Raw genomic sequence first — 14,025 nt, 5'->3', positions numbered from 1 at the left:
GTCTTGGAATTACAAGTTGACTGATCCTATAATGAGTATTAGGATCCACACTACATCGAACCAACTGTCCTTTCTCTTCAAACAGCCTTTCTCGCTGTCTCAACAACTTCAGGAGTTCTGGCGAGGATTCTTGCCTTTGTCGCTTGGTCAGGTATTTCCCAATCTTCAGTAAGGCTTTGAGGTGTCTTATCATCTGACTTTTATCTTGCAGGTGGTCAAAACTGGTTCCTTGAATAGGTTGCTCACAGTTTCTAGAACTGGATGCTATATTATTCATGCCTAACATTGAAGCATTCTTTCGGATAATCTGGACACTGGAGATGGGCATTTCTATCATTATTTGGCTAGCCTTATTTTTTTCATGTTCCTCTCTTACAGATAATTCTGTTATCATTCTTCCCTTTTGTTTGGCTATCCCAGGTTGAAGGCCTTGTTTCTCCTGGAGCTTGTCAGTTTGAAACTCTCCTTGGAGTGCTGCTACGAGCTCCTCACAGCAGTTCCGCAACACATTCATGCCCACTATCACTGGAGGCAATCCATCATCTTGGGCAGTGGTGATGATGAAGCCTTGCTGTGGTAGCACTGTTCGTCCGATTTGAATTTCAGCTTCCGAGTATCCTTTGCAAGGGATGCAGTGCCCATTGCTTGCAATCGGGTTTATCAATGTGGAAGTTGACGGAAACATCTGTTCCTCAGTCCAATGCTGCTCAAACTGTGTTGCTTGTATTGTGGTCACTTGTGATCCAGTGTCTAAGAGAGCGGGCATTGAGACTCCATTGATGCAAACTTGAACCACCGGGCTTTGGCTAACATAACGGGTTAACCACATGAATTTGGAGTTTAAATGATCTGGCTGCTCAAATTCTCTCTTAATTTGTCCGCTTCCTTCACAGCTTTGAAAAATGGGTCGCCTTTGGGAGGCAAAGTGGTTGGAAAAAAGTGTCTCCCTGTTTCTATGTAGGTCCCATTGGGAACTGTTCAGTGGTCTCCTCTCCTGGCACCATTCCATTTCTTCATGGAGCAGTGCCTGCTGTCTCTTCAGAATCTGCAGGTCTCTGCGCATCTCTGTCACACCACGTGTCAGTTCAGCCAGCAGACTTCGTAACTCACTAGAAGAGTCAAATATGCATGTCTTTGAACATGGCACTGTCACTCCTTTTACTGTAGGTGGGTAAGTAGCTCCTTTAAAACTTGACTCCTGGGCATCAGAATTCTCTTGATACCGTGGCATCTCTGGAATAGACTCTTGTGGAACAGCCCCTGAAGTAAGACTGGAGCCTAGAACTTTAATCGCAGCCTCTTTAAAATCCAGGAATGTGCTTCCAGGCTTCTGCAATCTCAATAGTCGCAGCTGAGTTTTACAAATTCGCCCCTTGCACCTTCAGTGAACTGGTCCAATAACATTTTCTCTTTGTCATGCACTTGCTCAGGGTCTGCTTGCTGAACATCTCTGAGTGCTTCCTGCAAGCTGAGGGCATAGCCCCGTAGTGACTCTCCTGGTTGTTGCTTTCGAGCAAAGAAGTGCATTTTAAGTTCTGACACTGTCCTTGTGTCAAATGTGGTAGCAAGCCTGTTGAGGATCTGGTCCACAGTCTTCTTCTCTTCAGTAGGCCAGGAAGTAACCTCTCTAAGTGCAAGCCCTTTCAACTGTCCCATCAAGATCTCCACCTTTTGCTGCTCTTTCAGCGGGTACAGACGAAACAAAGACTGCAGTAGTATCCTCATCAGTTTATTTTTGTCAATTACCATTTTAATAATCGGGTAAAGAAAATTAAGTGGATTTTTGAAAGAAAACAATACTGTCAATATACTATTAAAACAAATTAAAATGGTAAAAGTTATTGTACTTTAAGTAAAAATAAAAGAGCAAAAATATCAATCCCAGTTTTGGATTACTTTAATTAACAAAAAAAAATGCATATAGCAGAGGATAGTTTCAATCTGCCTACCTCTGGGCTATGGACCCAGCATGCTTCCATTACAGTACTCTGCTGCACATGTAATTGCAAGAGATCCTGAAGCACTCACTCATCATGGGAAAGTACCAATGTGTTTCTTCATTGGTTGATGGAAGAAACATCTTACAAAAACTCTCCAGATTATTGACTATTTAAAGTTTTTCTTGGAAACGTTCTAGATGAATGCTTATCAGCCTTTGTCAGTACGTACTTTTGCAAAGTGTCGCTGTGGCGCAATCAGTTAGTGTGTACGGCTATTAACCAAAAGGTTGGTGGTTCAATCCCACCCAGGGACGTAATTGACCTTGTTATCAGATTTTGGTGATCTTTAAGTAGACAAGTCAAAATTTCAAAAACCCCTGTTATGGTGTAGGGTACCTGGCCTTCTCTGATGTAATCAGAGTTAGATTTGATTCAGTGATTTTATAAAAACAGCTAGGAAGCACAATTTAGCAGTGGTTTGCAGAGAAAAAGAAATATGCTGGCAAAAAAATCCAATTGAGTGATTAAACAGCTCTTCATTTTCTGGCTTTACTTTTATGCTAACAAATTTGTACTCTGAAAAGTGTCCACAAAGCCAAATATCTGATTAACATCTTTGTAGGAATGGTTTTTCACCTATTACTAAATTAAACTTGCTTCATTGGAAAGGCAGCAAGATGCATCCTCATTTCAATATCTACTGAAATAATACAGGTTGACACCAGGAAACATTAACGCCACTGCATCCTTGCTGCTTTCTCATGTGGAAGTCTGTTTAATGTGAAAACAAGGTGATATCTAATTAGCACACAGGTAAGGAATTAAGAAAATCTTTATTTAAGGGTGAAGATGTTTCTCACAAAATCGTTGCCCCAATGCATCATTGAAATTCAAGCTGGAAAGATGATTTTAATACATCACTTGTACATTTTGTATTGCTCTTCTGGTGACAATGTAGTTTGTTTTTGTCAATTACCATTTTAATAATCGGGTAAAGAAAATTAAGTGGATTTTTGAAAGAAAACAATACTGTCAATATACTATTAAAACAAATTAAAATGGTAAAAGTTATTGTACTTTAAGTAAAAATAAAAGCTAAAATATCAATCCCAGTTTTGGATTACTTTAATGAACAAAAAAAAAATGCATATAGCAAAGGATAGTTTCAATCTGCCTACCTCTGGGTTATGGACCCAGCATGCTTCCATTACAGTACTCTGCTGCTCATGTAAGTGCAAGAGATCCTGAAGCACTCACTCATCATGCGAAAGTACCAATGTGTTTCTTCATTGGTTGCTGGAAGAAACATCTTACAAAAACTCTCCAGATTATTGACTTTTTAAAGTTTTTCTAGGAAACGTTCTAGATGAATGCTTATTAGTCTTTGTCAGTATTTACTTTTTGCAAAGTGTCTCTGTGGCGCAATCGGTTAGTGTGTTCAGCTATTAATCAAAAGGTTGGTGGTTCAATCCCACCCAGGGACGTGATTGACCTTGTGATCAGATTTTGGTGATATTTAAGTAGACAAGTCAAAATTGCAAACCCCCTCTTATGGTGTAGGGTACCTGGCCTTCTCTGATGTAATCAGAGTTAGATTTAATTAAGTGATTTTATAAAAAAAAACAGCTAGGAAGCACAATTTAGCAGTGGGTTGCAGAGAAAAAGAAAAATGCTGGCAGAAAAATCCAATTGAGTGATTAAACAGCTCTTCATTTTCTGGCTTTATTTTTATGATAACAAATTTGTTCTCTGAAAAGTGTCCACAAAGCCAAGTATCTGATTAACATCTTTGTAGGGATGGTTTTTCACCTATTACTAAATTAAACTTGCTTCATTGGAAAGGCAGCAAGATGTATCCTCATTTCAATATCTACGGAAATAATACAGGTTGACACCATGAAACATTAACGCCACTGCATCTTTGCTGTTTTCTCATGTGGAAGTCTGTTTAATGTGAAAACAAGGTGATCTCTAATTAGCACACAGGTAAGGAATTAAGAAAATCTTTATTTAAGGGTGAAGATGTTTCTCACAAAATCGTTGCCCCAATGCATCATTGAAATCCAAGCTGGAAAGATGATTTTAATATATTACTTGAACATTTTATATTGCTCTTCTGGTGATAATGTAGTTTGTTTTTGTCAATTACCATTTTAATAATCGGGTAAAGAAAATTAAGTGGATTTTTGAAAGAAAACAATACTGTCAATATACTATTAAAACACATTAAAATGGTAAAAGTTATTGTACTTTAAGTAAAAATAAAAGAGCAAAAATATCAATCCCAGTTTTGGATTACTTTAATTAACAAAAAAAAAATGCATATAGCAGAGGATAGTTTCAATCTGCCTACCTCTGGGTTATGGACCCAGCATGCTTCCATTACAGTACTCTGCTGCACATGTAAGTGCAAGAGATCCTGAAGCACTCACTCATCATGGGAAAGTACCAATGTGTTTCTTCATTGGTTGATGGAAGAAACATCTTACAAAAACTCTCCACATTATTGACTTTTTAAAATGTTTCTAGGAATCGTTCTAGATGAATGCTTATTAGCCTTTGTCAGTATGGACTTTTGCAAAGTGTTGCTGTGGTGCAATCAGTTACTGCGTAAGGCTATTAACCAAAAGGTTGGTGGTTCAATCCCACCCAGGGACGTAATTGACCTTGTTATCAGATTTTGGTGATCTTTATGTAGACAAGTCAAAATTTCGAAAACCCCTGTTATGGTGTAGGGTACCTGGCCTTCTCTGATGTAATCAGAGTTAGATTTGATTCAGTGATTTTATAAAAACAGCTAGGAAGCACAATTTAGCAGTGGGTTGCAGAGAAAAAGAAATATGCTGGCAAAAAAATCCAATTGAGTGATTAAATAGCTCTTCATTTTCTGGCTTTATTTTTATGCTAACAAATTTGTTCTCTGAAAAGTGTCCACAAAGCCAAGTATCTGATTAACATCTTTGTAGGGATGGTTTTTCACCTATTACTAAATTAAACTTGCTTCATTGGAAAGGCAGCAAGGTGCATCCTCATTTCAATATCTACTGAAATAATACAGGTTGACACCAGGAAACATTAACGCCACTGCATCCTTGCTGCTTTCTCATGTGGAAGTCTGTTTAATGTGAAAACAAGGTGATATCTAATTAGCACACAGGTAAGGAATTAAGAAAATCTTTATTTAAGGGTGAAGATGTTTCTCACAAAATCGTTGCCCCAATGCATCATTGAAATTCAAGCTGGAAAGATGATTTTAATATATCATTTGTACATTTTGTATTGCTCTTCTGGTGACAATGTAGTTTGTTTTTGTCAATTACCATTTTAATAATCGGGTAAAGAAAATTAATTGGATTTTTGAAAGAAAACAATACTGTCAATATACTATTAAAACAAATTAAAATGGTAAAAGTTATTGTACTTTAAGTAAAAATAAAAGAGCAAAAATATCAATCCCAGTTTTGGATTACTTTAATTAACAAAAAAAAATGCATATAGCAGAGGATAGTTTCAATCTGCCTACCTCTGGGTTATGGACCCAGCATGCTTCCATTACAGTACTCTGCTGCACATGTAAGTGCAAGAGATCCTGAAGCACTCACTCATCATGGGAAAGTACCAATGTGTTTCTTCATTGGTTGATGGAAGAAACATCTTACAAAAACTCTCCACATTATTGACTTTTTAAAATGTTTCTAGGAATCGTTCTAGATGAATGCTTATTAGCCTTTGTCAGTATGGACTTTTGCAAAGTGTTGCTGTGGCGCAATCAGTTACTGTGTAAGGCTATTAACCAAAAGGTTGGTGGTTCAATCCCACCCAGGGACGTAATTGACCTTGTTATCAGATTTTGGTGATCTTTATGTAGACAAGTCAAAATTTCAAACCCCCTCTTATGGTGTAGGGTACCTGGCCTTCTCTGATGTAATCAGAGTTAGATTTGATTCAGTGATTTTATAAAAACAGCTAGGAAGCACAATTTAGCAGTGGGTTGCAGAGAAAAAGAAATATGCTGGCAAAAAAATCCAATTGAGTGATTAAACAGCTCTTCATTTTCTGGCTTTATTTTTATGCTAACAAATTTGTTCTCTGAAAAGTGTCCACAAAGCCAAGTTTCTGATTAACACCTTTGTAGGGATGGTTTTTCACCTATTACTAAATTAAACTTGCTTCATTGGAAAGGCAGCAAGATGCATCCTCATTTGAATATCTACTGAAATAATACAGGTTGACACCAGGAAACATTAACGCCACTGCATCCTTGCTGCTTTCTCATGTGGAAGTCTGTTTAATGTGAAAACAAGGTGATATCTAATTAGCACACAGGTAAGGAATTAAGAAAATCTTTATTTAAGGGTGAAGATGTTTCTCACAAAATCGTTGCCCCAATGCATCATTGAAATTCAAGCTGGAAAGATGATTTTAATATATCACTTGTACATTTTGTATTGCTCTTCTGGTGACAATGTAGTTTGTTTTTGTCAATTACCATTTTAATAATCGGGTAAAGAAAATTAAGTGGATTTTTGAAAGAAAACAATACTGTCAATATACTATTAAAACAAATGAAAATGGTAAAAGTTATTGTACTTTAAGTAAAAATAAAAGAGCAAAAATATCAATCCCAGTTTTGGATTACTTTAATTAACAAAAAAAAACGCATATAGCAGAGGATAGTTTCAATCTGCCTACCTCTGGGCTATGGACCCAGCATGCTTCCATTACAGTACTCTGCTGCACATGTAATTGCAAGAGATCCTGAAGTACTCACTCATCATGGGAAAGTACCAATGTGTTTCTTCATTGGTTGATGGAAGAAACATCTTACAAAAACTCTCCAGATTATTGACTTTTTAAAGTTTTCTAGGAAACGTTCTAGATGAATGCTTATTAGCCTTTGTCAGTATGTACTTTTGCAAAGTGTCTCTGTGGTGCAATCGGTTAGTGTGTTTGGTTATTAACCAAAGGGTTGGTGGTTCAATCCCACCCAGGGATGTTATTGACCTTGTCATCAGATTTTGGTGATCTTTAAGTAGACAAGTCAAAATTTCAAACCCCCTCTTATGGTGTAGGGTACCTGGCCTACTCTGATGTAATCAGAGTTAGATTTGATTAAGTGATTTTATCAAAAAACAGCTAGGAAGCACAATTTAGCAGTGGTTTGCAGAGAAAATGAAATATGCTGGCAGAAAAATCCAATTGAGTGATTAAACAGCTCTTCATTTTCTGGCTTTATTTTTATGCTAACTAATTTGTTCTCTAAAAAGTGTCCACAAAGCCAAGTATCGGATTAACATCTTTGTAGGGATGGTTTTTCACCTATTACTAAATTAAACTTGCTTCATTGGAAAGGCAGCAAGATGCATCCTCATTTCAATATCTACTGAAATAATACAGGTTGACACCAGGAAACATTAACGCCACTGCATCCTTGCTGCTTTCTCATGTGGAAGTCTGTTTAATGTGAAAACAAGGTGATATCTAATTAGCACACAGGTAAGGAATTAAGAAAATCTTTATTTAAGGGTAAGATGTTTCTCACAAAATCGTTGCCCCAATGCATCATTGAAATTCAAGCTGGAAAGATGATTTTAATATATCACTTGTACATTTTGTATTGCTCTTCTGGTGACAATGTAGTTTGTTTTTGTCAATTACCATTTTAATAATCGGGTAAAGAAAATTAAGTGGATTTTTGAAAGAAAACAATACTGTCAATATACTATTAAAACAAATTAAAATGGTAAAAGTTATTGTACTTTAAGTAAAAATAAAAGAGCAAAAATATCAATACCAGTTTTGGATTACTTTAATTAACAAAAAAAAATGCATATAGCAGAGGATAGTTTCAATCTGCCTACCTCTGGGTTATGGACCCAGCATGCTTCCATTACAGTCCTCTGCTGCACATGTAAGTGCAAGAGATCCTGAAGCACTCACTCATCATGGGAAAGTACCAATGTGTTTCTTCATTGGTTGATGGAAGAAACATCTTACAAAAACTCTCCACATTATTGACTTTTTAAAATGTTTCTAGGAATCGTTCTAGATGAATGCTTATTAGCCTTTGTCAGTATGGACTTTTGCAAAGTGTTGCTGTGGCGCAATCAGTTACTGTGTAAGGCTATTAACCAAAAGGTTGGTGGTTCAATCCCACCCAGGGATGTAATTGACCTTGTTATCAGATTTTGGTGATCTTTATGTAGACAAGTCAAAATTTCGAAAACCCCTGTTATGGTGTAGGGTACCTGGCCTTCTCTGATGTAATCAGAGTTAGATTTGATTCAGTGATTTTATAAAAACAGCTAGGAAGCACAATTTAGCAGTGGGTTGCAGAGAAAAAGAAATATGCTGGCAAAAAAATCCAATTGAGTGATTAAATAGCTCTTCATTTTCTGGCTTTATTTTTATGCTAACAAATTTGTTCTCTGAAAAGTGTCCACAAAGCCAAGTATCTGATTAACATCTTTGTAGGGATGGTTTTTCACCTATTACTAAATTAAACTTGCTTCATTGGAAAGGCAGCAAGATGCATCCTCATTTCAATATCTACTGAAATAATACAGGTTGACACCAGGAAACATTAACGCCACTGCATCCTTGCTGCTTTCTCATGTGGAAGTCTGTTTAATGTGAAAACAAGGTGATATCTAATTAGCACACAGGTAAGGAATTAAGAAAATCTTTATTTAAGGGTGAAGATGTTTCTCACAAAATCGTTGCCCCAATGCATCATTGAAATTCAAGCTGGAAAGATGATTTTAATATATCATTTGTACATTTTGTATTGCTCTTCTGGTGACAATGTAGTTTGTTTTTGTCAATTACCATTTTAATAATCGGGTAAAGAAAATTAATTGGATTTTTGAAAGAAAACAATACTGTCAATATACTATTAAAACAAATTAAAATGGTAAAAGTTATTGTACTTTAAGTAAAAATAAAAGAGCAAAAATATCAATCCCAGTTTTGGATTACTTTAATTAACAAAAAAAATGCATATAGCAGAGGATAGTTTCAATCTGCCTACCTTTGGGTTATGGACCAAGCATGCTTCCATTACAGTACTCTGCTGCACATGTAAGTGCAAGAGATCCTGAAGCACTCACTCATCATGGGAAAGTACCAATGTGTTTCTTCATTGGTTGATGGAAGAAACATCTTACAAAAACTCTCCACATTATTGACTTTTTAAAATGTTTCTAGGAATCGTTCTAGATGAATGCTTATTAGCCTTTGTCAGTATGGACTTTCGCAAAGTGTTGCTGTGGCGCAATCAGTTACTGTGTAAGACTATTAACCAAAAGGTTGGTGGTTCAATCCCACCCAGGGACGTAATTGACCTTGTTATCAGATTTTGGTGATCTTTATGTAGACAAGTCAAAATTTCAAACCCCCTCTTATGGTGTAGGGTACCTGGCCTTCTCTGATGTAATCAGAGTTAGATTTGATTCAGTGATTTTATAAAAACAGCTAGGAAGCACAATTTAGTAGTGGGTTGCAGAGAAAAAGAAATATGCTGGCAAAAAAATCCAATTGAGTGATTAAACAGCTCTTCATTTTCTGGCTTTATTTTTATGCTAACAAATTTGTTCTCTGAAAAGTGTCCACAAAGCCAAGTTTCTGATTTACACCTTTGTAGGGATGGTTTTTCACCTATTACTAAATTAAACTTGCTTCATTGGAAAGGCAGCAAGATGCATCCTCATTTGAATATCTACTGAAATAATACAGGTTGACACCAGGAAACATTAACGCCACTGCATCCTTGCTGCTTTCTCATGTGGAAGTCTGTTTAATGTGAAAACAAGGTGATATCTAATTAGCACACAGGTAAGGAATTAAGAAAATCTTTATTTAAGGGTGAAGATGTTTCTCACAAAATCGTTGCCCCAATGCATCATTGAAATTCAAGCTGGAAAGATGATTTTAATATAACACTTGTACATTTTGTATTGCTCTTCTGGTGACAATGTAGTTTGTTTTTGTCAATTACCATTTTAATAATCGGGTAAAGAAAATTAAGTGGATTTTTGAAAGAAAACAATACTGTCAATATACTATTAAAACAAATGAAAATGGTAAAAGTTATTGTACTTTAAGTAAAAATAAAAGAGCAAAAATATCAATCCCAGTTTTGGATTACTTTAATTAACAAAAAAAAACGCATATAGCAGAGGATAGTTTCAATCTGCCTACCTCTGGGCTATGGACCCAGCATGCTTCCATTACAGTACTCTGCTGCACATGTAATTGCAAGAGATCCTGAAGTACTTACTCATCATGGGAAAGTACCAATGTGTTTCTTCATTGGTTGATGGAAGAAACATCTTACAAAAACTCTCCAGATTATTGACTATTTAAAGTTTTTCTAGGAAACGTTCTAGATGAATGCTTATTAGCCTTTGTCAGTATGTACTTTTGCAAAGTGTCGCTGTGGCGCAATCAGTTAGTGTGTACGGCTATTAACCAAAAGGTTGGTGGTTCAATCCCACCCAGGGATGTAATTGACCTTGTTATCAGATTTTGGTGATCTTTAAGTAGACAAGTCAAAATTTCAAAAAGCCCTGTTATGGTGTAGGGTACCTGGCCTTCTCTGATGTAATCAGAGTTAGATTTGATTCAGTGATTTTATAAAAACAGCTAGGAAGCACAATTTAGCAGTGGTTTGCAGAGAAAAAGAAATATGCTGGCAAAAAAATCCAATTGAGTGATTAAACAGCTCTTCATTTTCTGGCTTTATTTTTATGCTAACAAATTTGTTCTCTGAAAAGTGTCCACAAAGCCAAGTATCTGATTAACATCTTTGTAGGGATGGTTTTTCACCTATTACTAAATTAAACTTGCTTCATTGGAAAGGCAGCAAGATGCATCCTCATTTCAATATCTACTGAAATAATACAGGTTGACACCAGGAAACATTAACGCCACTGCATCCTTGCTGCTTTCTCATGTGGAAGTCTGTTTAATGTGAAAACAAGGTGATATCTAATTAGCACACAGGTAAGGAATTAAGAAAATCTTTATTTAAGGGTAAGATGTTTCTCACAAAATCGTTGCCCCAATGCATCATTGAAATTCAAGCTGGAAAGATGATTTTAATATATCACTTGTACATTTTGTATTGCTCTTCTGGTGACAATGTAGTTTGTTTTTGTCAATTACCATTTTAATAATCGGGTAAAGAAAATTAAGTGGATTTTTGAAAGAAAACAATACTGTCAATATACTATTAAAACAAATTAAAATGGTAAAAGTTATTGTACTTTAAGTAAAAATAAAAGAGCAAAAATATCAATACCAGTTTTGGATTACTTTAATTAACAAAAAAAAAATGCATATAGCAGAGGATAGTTTCAATCTGCCTACCTCTGGGTTATGGACCCAGCATGCTTCCATTACAGTCCTCTGCTGCACATGTAAGTGCAAGAGATCCTGAAGCACTCACTCATCATGGGAAAGTACCAATGTGTTTCTTCATTGGTTGATGGAAGAAACATCTTACAAAAACTCTCCACATTATTGACTTTTTAAAATGTTTCTAGGAATCGTTCTAGATGAATGCTTATTAGCCTTTGTCAGTATGGACTTTTGCAAAGTGTTGCTGTGGCGCAATCAGTTACTGTGTAAGGCTATTAACCAAAAGGTTGGTGGTTCAATCCCACCCAGGGATGTAATTGACCTTGTTATCAGATTTTGGTGATCTTTATGTAGACAAGTCAAAATTTCGAAAACCCCTGTTATGGTGTAGGGTACCTGGCCTTCTCTGATGTAATCAGAGTTAGATTTGATTCAGTGATTTTATAAAAACAGCTAGGAAGCACAATTTAGCAGTGGGTTGCAGAGAAAAAGAAATATGCTGGCAAAAAAATCCAATTGAGTGATTAAATAGCTTTTCATTTTCTGGCTTTATTTTTATGCTAACAAATTTGTTCTCTGAAAAGTGTCCACAAAGCCAAGTATCTGATTAACATCTTTGTAGGGATGGTTTTTCACCTATTACTAAATTAAACTTGCTTCATTGGAAAGGCAGCAAGATGCATCCTCATTTCAATATCTACTGAAATAATACAGGTTGACACCAGGAAACATTAACGCCACTGCATCCTTGCTGCTTTCTCATGTGGAAGTCTGTTTAATGTGAAAACAAGGTGATATCTAATTAGCACACAGGTAAGGAATTAAGAAAATCTTTATTTAAGGGTGAAGATGTTTCTCACAAAATCGTTGCCCCAATGCATCATTGAAATTCAAGCTGGAAAGATGATTTTAATATATCATTTGTACATTTTGTATTGCTCTTCTGGTGACAATGTAGTTTGTTTTTGTCAATTACCATTTTAATAATCGGGTAAAGAAAATTAATTGGATTTTTGAAAGAAAACAATACTGTCAATATACTATTAAAACAAATTAAAATGGTAAAAGTTATTGTACTTTAAGTAAAAATAAAAGAGCAAAAATATCAATCCCAGTTTTGGATTACTTTAATTAACAAAAAAAAATGCATATAGCAGAGGATAGTTTCAATCTGCCTACCTCTGGGTTATGGACCCAGCATGCTTCCATTACAGTACTCTGCTGCACATGTAAGTGCAAGAGATCCTGAAGCACTCACTCATCATGGGAAAGTACCAATGTGTTTCTTCATTGGTTGATGGAAGAAACATCTTACAAAAACTCTCCACATTATTGACTTTTTAAAATGTTTCTAGGAATCTTTCTAGATGAATGCTTATTAGCCTTTGTCAGTAAGGACTTTTGCAAAGTGTTGCTGTGGCGCAATCAGTTACTGTGTAAGGCTATTAACCAAAAGGTTGGTGGTTGAATCCCACCCAGGGACGTAATTGACCTTGTTATCAGATTTTGGTGATCTTTATGTAGACAAGTCAAAATTTCAAACCCCCTCTTATGGTGTAGGGTACCTGGCCTTCTCTGATGTAATCAGAGTTAGATTTGATTCAGTGATTTTATAAAAACAGCTAGGAAGCACAATTTAGCAGTGGGTTGCAGAGAAAAAGAAATATGCTGGCAAAAAAATCCAATTGAGTGATTAAACAGCTCTTCATTTTCTGGCTTTATTTTTATGCTAACAAATTTGTTCTCTGAAAAGTGTCCACAAAGCCAAGTTTCTGATTAACACCTTTGTAGGGATGGTTTTTCACCTATTACTAAATTAAACTTGCTTCATTGGAAAGGCAGCAAGATGCATCCTCATTTGAATATCTACTGAAATAATACAGGTTGACACCAGGAAACATTAACGCCACTGCATCCTTGCTGCTTTCTCATGTGGAAGTCTGTTTAATGTGAAAACAAGGTGATATCTAATTAGCACACAGGTAAGGAATTAAGAAAATCTTTATTTAAGGGTGAAGATGTTTCTCACAAAATCGTTGCCCCAATGCATCATTGAAATTCAAGCTGGAAAGATGATTTTAATATATCACTTGTACATTTTGTATTGCTCTTCTGGTGACAATGTAGTTTGTTTTTGTCAATTACCATTTTAATAATCGGGTAAAGAAAATTAAGTGGATTTTTGAAAGAAAACAATACTGTCAATATACTATTAAAACAAATGAAAATGGTAAAAGTTATTGTACTTTAAGTAAAAATAAAAGAGCAAAAATATCAATCCCAGTTTTGGATTACTTTAATTAACAAAAAAAAACGCATATAGCAGAGGATAGTTTCAATCTGCCTACCTCTGGGCTATGGACCCAGCATGCTTCCATTACAGTACTCTGCTGCACATGTAATTGCAAGAGATCCTGAAGTACTCACTCATCATGGGAAAGTACCAATGTGTTTCTTCATTGGTTGATGGAAGAAACATCTTACAAAAACTCTCCAGATTATTGACTATTTAAAGTTTTTCTAGGAAACGTTCTAGATGAATGCTTATTAGCCTTTGTCAGTATGTACGTTTGCAAAGTGTCGCTGTGGCGCAATCAGTTAGTGTGTACGTCTATTAACCAAAAGGTTGGTGGTTCAATCCCACCCAGGGATGTAATTGACCTTGTTATCAGATTTTGGTGATCTTTAAGTAGACAAGTCAAAATTTCAAAAACCCCTGTTATGG

This window comes from Pseudophryne corroboree, unplaced genomic scaffold, assembly GCF_028390025.1.
Source record: "Pseudophryne corroboree isolate aPseCor3 unplaced genomic scaffold, aPseCor3.hap2 scaffold_423, whole genome shotgun sequence".
NCBI lineage: Eukaryota > Metazoa > Chordata > Amphibia > Anura > Myobatrachidae > Pseudophryne > Pseudophryne corroboree.
The sequence above is the reverse complement of the archived record's forward strand: the minus strand, read 5'-3'. Positions refer to the sequence as shown.